At 48.0% G+C, this 10,296-nt stretch overlaps 1 pseudogene; it reads right to left on the bottom strand.

The window, feature by feature from the left end:
* Positions 1-787: 787 nt before the first annotated feature.
* On the bottom strand, positions 788-2,120 carry LOC123049403 (uncharacterized; annotated as a pseudogene).
* Between the last annotated feature and the right edge of the window lie 8,176 nt (positions 2,121-10,296).

Here is a 10,296-nt window from a genome sequence, read left to right as displayed (position 1 = left end):
GAACCGCACACTTGACTCTCGCTCTTCATCCAACCCTTGTAGATATTGAAACAAAGGTAGGCATACATTGCAGCGTACTGGATGTGGTCTCTATCTAGTACATTTCACTGCCATGCAAGATGAAACTTGGCGGAGGTTTCGTCAGTTTACCGTATGAAGGATCAACCATATGGCTGCTGCTAGGGTCGGCATTGAAGGCTGGCGGGAGGACACCAGCCCATTCCTCTGGAGGTCAAAGTGCTAGCCTACAACGAGGCCTATCCGATCCAGGACTCTTCTGTCATTTGTAAAGTCTACAGTAACAAATTTGACTTTGCCGCTCGCGAGGAAGTTCTTAAAATCCTCGCACTCAACGTCGGTATGGCATATATGGTAGACCAAGCACAAATTATGCACGTAAACCTGGATCACGGCGGGCTTGTTCCTCTCTTCCTCCTTTAGATTCTTCTCTTTTCCATCTAGGGACACCACGGTACCATAGGAGTACAGAACTTACCTCTATAGATTCCTCCAATACCGACACCTCCATCAACGAGTTGTTCTCTTTGGTATTTTTCATTTCACTTAACGATGCAAAACATTAAGATGTGGGATATGAGTGTGTTGTCCCCTTCTAGACCAACGACTAACAAACGGACTGCGCTCGTCTAATAAGGACCAGACGTGGGCCACGTTATTGTTCCAAAACGGAGAGCACATTGTGTAATACAAAGGAGAATACAAGCTGACCTATAGGAAGATGGACTGCACATATTTCAGTAGCATATAGGCCTGGAGCCAAAACAAATATCCACATCTTAAAACACAAAATATTGGAAGCAAAGCTCGTCTAAAGAGATTGCACTACAAAGATCAGCGTGTAGTTCAAAAAAGGCACACTAAAGTTAGGATATACACGCATGGTGATACTAACACTGAATATAGAGGAATTGACATCATTAATAATAAAATATTTAAACAATTTAGAGTAAACTATAAGAAAAATTGAAGTCACGCCTATAAGTTACATCCCATAGTGCATAACTGATCAATCTAGAATTTTGATTTGTCACCTCATATCTACAACCAGTGAGACATCTAATCTACACAAACTATGGATTGCTAATTCTCACTTGACTGATTATTTTCACATTCGATTGTGACTCCAAAAATTCTCAGCCCATGGCCACCTTTGAATTGTAGACGGGTACGAGGATGATCATCGGCTGATGGATTATGACCTGCGGCATTACTGGCACCAAGAATACTGGAGCCGCTTGGTACACCGGATTACGCTGCTCTGCCGGCCGGAACGCCGCCGCGTGGGGTGATGTATGTTGGGTAGCTCTGGCTGCTGATGTCGACGTGGTGGTGATCAAAGAAGCCGTGTCATCTGTCGAGTCTGCCGTCAACAAAGGCAACGACGCTATCCGCCGTGCGAGAGCGGGGGCGAGCGGCGGCTTGGAGGGCACCGTGCCAGCCGTCGATGCCTCGCACAACGGTTTCGGCGACGTCGTGATCCGCGGCACGAGAGAGGGAGCGGGAGCGGCCAAGCCCTGGGAGGGCCGCACGTCGACGTCGGCCGGCTTCGCCGGCAACAGAGCTGGCGACGTCGCGCTACGCCGTATGGGAGCTGGTTTTCCCAGGGCCTGGGAGGTCGGCGACGGGGCGGCGGCGGCATCGCGGAACAGGTAGACCCGGAACCGGCGCGTCTTCTGGTCGTTGAACAGCCGGGCCTGCAGGTCCCGGTAGAGCAAGATGTCCAGCATGTCCCGCAGGTCCTCGTCCGTGTCCACGTCGCAGAGCGAGTCCAGCCCCTCCCCGGAGTAGCAGTACTTGACGGAGAAGTTTGAGAAGCCCGCGCGCGCCGCCAGCAGGTCGCGGAAGCCCCTCGTCGAGACGGACGAAAGGACGTTGAGGAGCAGGTGCTCGCCGCCGACGTACCTCGGCGGCCGACCCTCGGCGCACTAGATCCTCCCGCCGTAGCTAACTATCAGCTTCACGCGGCGCTGCTGGTCGGCTGCCATGCTCGGTGCGCGGCAGTGCTGGTCAGCTGCCATGCTCGGTGCGCGGTGTCGCCGATCTTCTCGCGAACGGGATTCCGATGATCTGGTGGGTGGAGGTAGACTGGACGGGGCGTAGTATGGTGCACGGGGAAAGCCACGCTACTGCCGTCGACGCAGTTATATAGGTTGAGCTTTGCCCCCTTCGAGCGAGAGCCGGACCCGGACTCGTGACCGAACGAGATACTATGTCGGAATCTAAACGCTAGGCGACGCGCGCGCGCGCGCGATCCAGCGCTCGCGAGCGGCCGCATCCGAGCCGTCCGTGCAGCGACTAGGGGAGATGAAATCCTTTCTTCCGCGAGCGTGGCCGGCGTAGTCCGGCGACGACGGGCCAAGGGGACGGGGTGCGAGCCAGCGGTAGACGGGCACCACATCGACAGGCAAAGGGCGCGCGCACGTGAGGACAGATGGGGACAGGAGAAGCTGGTCAGCGGCCTGAGGATGGCGAACGTCAGCGAGGCGGACTGCTACGTCTCCGGGGGGAAGGAGGTGAGTCTCTGATGCAGCCATCCCTCCTATTTTCTCCTCCACAGCGAAACGTGCGTAGATTTGGTCGCCGACGTGTCGTCGGCACCCACGGCGGTGATAGGGGTAAGGATGGAGGTAGAGGGGCTGGGGGTTGCCGGAATCGAATGGAATTTGTCAGCCAAATTCAAATTCCGGCAGCCAATCGATAGATAGAGGGCCAATCGAGAGAGAAATTGATGCCCAATTGTATGAACGAACAAAAATCCACATCCAGCGTGCATTTCCACCGCGATAATGGGCTGCTCAGTGTGGGGGGCGTTTTTGCCTCTGTCCTAAGGGCTTTGCTACACCTACGTAAAACTACTTAAGAAAATTATGTAAGAGCTGATTTGGCCTAATTTGGTTGGAAGAGAGATAAGGTCAAGCCCCACCCCGTGAAAATCAGGGAGGAGATGATTACTTCCTCCGTTCCTAAATATTTGTCTTTCTAGGGATTTCAACAAATGACTACATACGGAGTAAAATAAGTGAATCTACACTCTAAAATATGTCTATGTACATTCGTATGTGGTAGTCCATTTGAAACTACCAAAAAGACAAATATTTAGGAACAAAAGAAGTAGTTGGGAAGGAAAGAAACGTAAGCTTAAGTAACAAATTACGTAGGTGTAGCATTTTTGCTGTCCTAATCCTTGGATTAGAGGTTCATCAGCCCATAGTCATGGCTAGGAGGGAGGAAGTGCATATCCGTGGTGGGCAATAATTCCCATATCTCAGGGATGTAGGCAATAATACCGTTTTTAGGCAAAACAACAGTGGATAGCAGATATAAGGTCCATTTTCAGGGTGAATTTTAAGGCTTTTAAGGGAGGGTTTTTATGCAGGCAAAACAGATGAGTTTACAAGCAGCAATAGCGATAAATCACGAGTGGACATGGTGCCAAGCGAGGTCGGTATCCCGCCCGCCCATTCCCATGTGATTCGTGCATATATTATACGGTGAGCATGTATATTCATTTCTGTGCACCATATCCAACCTGTATAGCTTTTGTATTTTGTCTGACAGGTCAGGTCTGCTGCATGCAAAGAAAACAGACGCATTGAATCACTCATTTGTTGCAACAGCTACCTGCACCACGCTCCCCTCCGTCTCTTTAATCCATTCGGCCTTGTTGCTTCGGCTGTCCAACCATTCTGCTCGGCGCTCGTTCTCGCTCTCTCTTGCAACCATCCTCCCGTTGCAGGTCAGAACCATGTGTTCATCCATGTCCCGGGGAAGCTCTCCACCACATTCATCTCATGTCATCTCCAACCAGGTCGCCTCGCTCTCTCTCATCCATTGCCCTTAGTGCAAAGCCGGGCATGTGGTCTGGTTCATTTCAGGCGCAGTAGTAAACCCGGGGAGGCATTTCTACAGCTGTGATTGCCATGGTGTAGTAAGTTCATCATCTACTGTTTCATACATCGTTTGCACTCCGTCCGACTAACGCAAATGAGGATGCAGACTTTGGAAGCGGAAGAACAAGTATATACAATACTTGAGTGCTAGATGGAGTCGCCTAACATAGCAAACATCCGGCTTGCTTGGAAATGCTGATGCTGCCCAACCCTTCTTCATCAGTTCTCCTTGTTCATTTCTCACAGCGTGCCGCAGGCCACCACAATGTATTCATCCAAGTCCCAGCTTATCTCCACACCTCCTGAAGAACCTTTTCATCTTGGGCGTTGCAAACATGCTGCTAATGGCCATGATCTGCGTGCACAAATTCTGAAGCGGCCCCTCGTGCGATGGATTTGATCTTGTTCCCATATGTACCCCGCGAGATGGATTTGTTGTAGTTCCTCTATGTACCCAACGGGCGATGGATTCGCTCTAATCCCCTTATGTATTTTTCTTCCCTTCTTCTCCATGTACTGCATGTATCTGCCAGTCCCAGCTGCGTCATACATACGCGGCAGGCTGCCCTATCAATAATACATCCATCGTTTGTGAGCATGAAGCATTAAGTCCAGCTAATCGTGTGAGACAATGCAAAATTAATTACTAAACTACGTAACGACCAGAGGCAGAGGCAGGGAGGGCATTGATCCCACCTGCAATAATGCTCGGCCAGCTGACATGCGATGTGAATCAATACACCTAGCTGCCATGCAAAACATCAAAGCACCCAGCACGCCGTTAATGTGTCATCAACGCAACGGCCTTTTCCATCACCGGGGACGCGCACGTGGCTCGTGTATTCATACGAATGTAAATGACGCCCTGGGCCACACGGCATGCGTATAACGTGATGTATTCGTGAAGCTGGTAATTAACCTGTGAAGTATTTGTGAATGGCCTATAATAAGTAGGCATCGCGACGCGCGGGTGGATGGACTGGATTACGGCAGCGCGTGGCTGCATGTCCCAAAAATCCACGTCCCAGCAATAGTGCATATTTAGGCAAAATAGTATATATGAAATCAGACTGTGTAAGTAGGGGCATGAATTACGCCCTCCATGCTTGCCTATATCCCTGGGAGAAAAACACAAAGAGCACCCATCTCCTAGAAAAATAAGGTCATGTTTCCCACTCCCCAGGCAACTAGGATATGCTTTTAGGCAATACAATAGGAAATAATATGCGTTGTTTGCTAGGCAAATAGTAATATGTTTCTTTCTAGGCAATACAATGTGTTTTTTGTGGCAATACAAGCTACAGATGGTAGAGGAACAGTAGGCAAAAATTACTTAGTATACTGCATGACATAAAGTAGGGAAAAACACTTCACTTGTAGAGGAACAGTAGGCAAAAATTACTTAGTGTACTGCATTGCTTGGGTTTTTCCTTCCTAGCAGTTTTTGGATGTGAAGTTGATTTGCAACATAAAGCCACCACACACTACCTGTGATAAGATATGTTGCCTACATCAACATCATGTTTTGTCCCACTAACATATAAGCTATGCCACTTCTTTTTTCTCTTATGTGTGAATAGGCATACTTTCAGAATGGCAACTTTGTCGGAAGTGATGTAGACAAACTTCAACTGGGCGACAAAGAAGCTCAGCCGATGTGAATAAAGTAAGTAAAAATACACAAAACAAAGATCTATCAATTGAAGCTCCGATTTTTCTTTTTACCTTTTTTCTCCCTTTTTTCCATCATATATAACTATGTGCATATCTCTACTGCTGCACGGCCCAGTTTTCTACTTTGATTTTTGCCTAATTATGTTCTCCGTACTTGCGTACATTTTATACCAACCGAAGAGAAACACACAGAGCACCTGCCATCTTCTAGGCATTAGAATATGTTTTTCCAGGCAATATGGTGTGTGTTTTTTCAGGCAATACAATGTGTTTTTCTAGCTTTTTGATTTGTTACTGTAAGCAGGAGTTACAAATTGATCTCTCTAGAATATGTGGTAGCACAAGTCTGTATTATTCTGCAAATTCCCTCCTGATATTCTTAGTGCTGTTAAAAAGTTAAGTTCAGTCAAAAGTTTGCTGTATTATCTCTGCTGGGATCTGTTCCTACCTTTTTGCTTGAGATATATGTTGTCGTAGAGATCTAGCGAAGGTTTCTTAGATGAAATCATGCAATAGTATGGCTGCTCTGTATTTTCTATCTATTTTTGAATTCAGTAGATGTGCAGATTTAGCAAAGTGCAGTACTTGAGCATAGCCGCTTCTCTCTGAGAGAATAATGAGCATGTGTAAGTGTAGAGCTGGCCTTTTCATAGGGAGCAGCCTCAGTTTATCTTCAAGAAATTATTGTAGTTCCAGACATTATTGTAGGCATCTTTTCAACTGTAAGTTTTCAGATATTTTGTTTGTAGGCAGTTCTGGGTGATACGTAGGCATCTTAATTGTAGTTTCAGACATTATTGTAGGCATCTTTTGGATATGCAGGCATCTTTTCAGCTCTAGAATTTCAGACATTTTTGTTTGTAGGCACTGAGTCGCCTACCAACCCACGTATAGTCACCGCACCAAATGATGAATCCGAGAGCATCTCAATACACTAAGTCGCCCAAAGCCTCAATCAACAAAAAAGGCAGCCAAAGCCCCTACACACAGTCGCCTCGCGCGACAACAAAGTCGGCTAAGCGGAGGGAACTAACTCACACCACTACCACGGCAGTCCCACCGTGCCCCTGCCGCGAGTCTACTCTACCGTGGCTCACATGCTAAAGCCGTTCAAACAACCCTACACACACAAAGTTGCTACACTAAAATGGCCAAAGTCGCTCTGAACCCGAAATCATTAGAAAAGAGCTGCCTAAGCCCCTAAACATAGTCGCCTTGGCCCGACTACAAAGTCGCTTAATCGTGGGTACTAACTCGACCAAGCCCACATGCTAAAGTCGCTTACAGCACCCCTAAAATTGCGACATAGAGTCGCCAAACAACCAACACATAGTCGCCGCAATCGTAGAGTATCCCAATACACTATATCGCCCAAAGCCCCAAATCATTCAAAAAGAGCTGCCTACACCCCTAGACGTAGTCGCCTTGGCCCGACTAGAAAGTCGCCTAACCTGGGGAACTAACTCGACCAAGCCCACATGCTAAAGTCGCTTACAACACCCCTAAAATCATGACACAATCGCCTACCAACGAACACATAGTCGCCGCAATGCTAGAGTATCCCAATACACTAAGTCGCCCAAAGCCCCAAGTCACTCAAAAAGAGATACCTAAGCCCCTACACGTAGTCGCCTTGGCCTGACTATAAAGTCGCCTAACCGGAGGAACTAACTCGACCAAGCCCACATGCTAAAGTCACTTACAACACCCCTAACTTCGCGACACGGAGTCACCTACCAACCAACACATAGTCGCCGCAATCCTAGAGTATCACAAAACACTAACTCGCCCAAGCCCAAGTCACACAAAAGAGCCACCTAAGCCCTTACACGTAGTCACGTTGGCCCGACTACAAAGTCGCCTAACCGGGGAAACTAACTCGACGAAGCCCACATGCTAAAGTCGCTTACAACACCCCTAAATTTGCGACACATAGTCGCCTACCAACCAATACATGGTCGCCGCAATCCTAGAGTATCCCAATACATTAAGTCGCCCAAAGCCCCAAATCACTGAAAAAGAGATACCTAAGCCCCTACACGTAGTTGCCTTGGCCCGACTACAAAGTTGTCTAACCGAGGGAACTAACTCGACCAAGCCCACATGCTAAAGTCGCTTACAACACGCCTAAATTCGCGACACAGAGTCGCCTACCAACCAACACATAGTCTCCGCAATCCTAGAGTATCTGAAAACACTAACTTGCCCAAGCCCAAGTCACACAAAAGAGCCGCCTAAGCCCTTATACATAGTCGCCGTGGCCCGACTACAAAATCTCCTAACCGGGGGAACTAACTCGGCCAAGCCCACATGCTAAAGTCGCTTACAACACCCCTAAATTCGCGACACAAAGTCGCCTACCAACCAACACATAGTCACCGCAATCCTAGAGTATCCCAATACACTAAGTCGCCCAAAGCCCCACACCACTCAAAAAGAGATACATAAGCCCCTACACGTAGTCGCCTTGGCCCGACTACAAAGTCGCCTAACCTGAGCAACTAACTCGACCAAGCACACATGCTAAAGTCACTTACAACACCCCTAAATTTGCGACATAGAGTGGCCTACCAACCAACACATAGTCGCGGCAATCCTAGAGTATCACAAAACACTAACTCGCCCAAGCCCAAGTCACACAAAAGAGCCGCCTAAGCCATTACACGTAGTCGCCTTGGCCCGACTACAAAGCCGCCTAACCGGGGGAACTAACTCGACCAAGCCCACATGCTAAAGGCGCTTACAACACCCCTAAATTCGCGACACAGAGTCGCCTACCAACCAACACATAGTCGCCGCAATCCTAGAGTATCCCAATACATTAAGTCGCCCAAAGCCCCAAATCACTCAAAAAGAGATACCTAAGCCCTACACGTAGTCGCCTTGGCCCGACTACAAAGTCGCCTAATCGGGGGAACTAACTCGATCAAGCTCACATGCTAAAGTCGCTTATAACACCCCTAAATTTGCGACACAGAGTCGCCTACCAACCAACACATAGTCGCCGCAATCCTAAAGTATCACAAAACACTAACTCGCCCAAGCCCAAGTCAGACACAAAGAGCCGCCTAAGCCCTTACACGTAGTCTCCTTGGCCCGACTACAAAGTCGCCTAACCGGGTGAAACTAACTCCCACCCCCTACCAACATCTGCCCCACCGCTGGCCCTGCCGAGAGCCAACTCAATCAAGCATCACTTGCTAAAGTTGCTCACAGCACCACTAAAATCACAGCATGAAGCCGCCTACCAACACACACACATTCCCGGAGTAAGGTTCACTTTTCTTATGTTGTTTTAAACTTCACCATGTAGGCAATTTACATGTTGTTTTCAATTATGAGAATGTTAATCCCTTTTGCCCACTAATAGCAGAGAAACTTCAGTGTGTAGACTTTATTCTCTAGTTTCAGACTACATTTTTCAAAGCATGCAGGCAAAGTTTTTTGATGTCTTGTTTGAACAGAGGATTTTTTTTGAACAACTCAACTCAATTGAACTTGCAATTTTTCCCCTGAAGCAACTATGCTGCTGCAACTATGCTCAGTTGGTTTCCTGCAAGGGTTTTCTCTAAGCAACTTTTCTATATGTTTTTTCTTCCTTTGCAGAAGCCGGGTGCAAGACGGTAAAATAACACCAAACAAGAGCTCAGGATCTCTCTAACATCCAGGTTAAACAAGCAGGGGGTGCGGCAATAATAGGCTCACCATTGTAAAAGATCCAAAATCAAGCTGCAAAAACGTGGGTGTATAGCAGAGTTTTCACAAACTACAAAGGAATCATGCTTCTTATTTTCTTTTTGCAAAAGAGAGATGGACCTTTACCTGTTGATTTGGTGGAATTTTTTGCCTGATTGCTGACAAATTGTTGTAGACGATTTCCACCAGAGTTTTTGCCTGATCTACAGCAGACAGTTCTCACAAATTGTGATATTGCCTTTTCTTCTAGATTTTATTGCCGGGTTTTCCTGGTGTTATTGATTAACAGGAGCTCCCTCCCCGTCTAGGCCATGTCATGTAGCAGGGGCTGGAGAAAAGGGAGAGGTTGCATGAGATTTGTGCAGGGGAGTTGTTTTTTTTGGTGGGGGACCGTGCCCGCGCAATGTGAGGAGCGTCACTGGATTTCTTTTGGCGGGACGTGTCAGCACAGAGGTGGGGTGAAACTTAAATTTTTTAGTAGTACAGGGGGACCGCAAGTGGATAGCTACCCAAAATGGGGTGGCCGCTAGATGATGCCATATAGCGCGTACGCGCTGCGTAGCATCATGTCAGAATTCGATCAGAACCGGCCAAAGCGAGGCGACGCCAAAATGGGGTGGCCGCTAGATGATGCCATATAGCGCGTACGCGCTGCGTAGCATCATGTCAGAATTCGATCAGAACCGGCCAAAGCGAGGCGACGGCTTTTAGCCAAGCTGTCCGATGCTTCAGGATCACGATGGAGGAAATCGTGTGCCAAAGTTTCCACCTCACTTATCAGTTTTTTTCTTTTGCGGGTGCACTGAAGGAAATATACCTAAACGGGAGGGGATATACTTGGTCCAATGAGAGGGAGCTGGCAACCCTGGAAAAGATAGATCACGTTTTTGCTACGAACTCATGGACGATGCATACACCTTCTACCTACTCACCGCCCTTGGATCTGCTATCTCGGATCATTGTCCGCTTCTTCTGGATCTGCATGCTGATTTTCACTGTGGGAAAAGGTTTAAAT

This window comes from Triticum aestivum, chromosome 2D (assembly GCF_018294505.1).
Source record: "Triticum aestivum cultivar Chinese Spring chromosome 2D, IWGSC CS RefSeq v2.1, whole genome shotgun sequence".
NCBI lineage: Eukaryota > Viridiplantae > Streptophyta > Magnoliopsida > Poales > Poaceae > Triticum > Triticum aestivum.
This window is presented reverse-complemented; position numbering and strand designations above follow the sequence as displayed.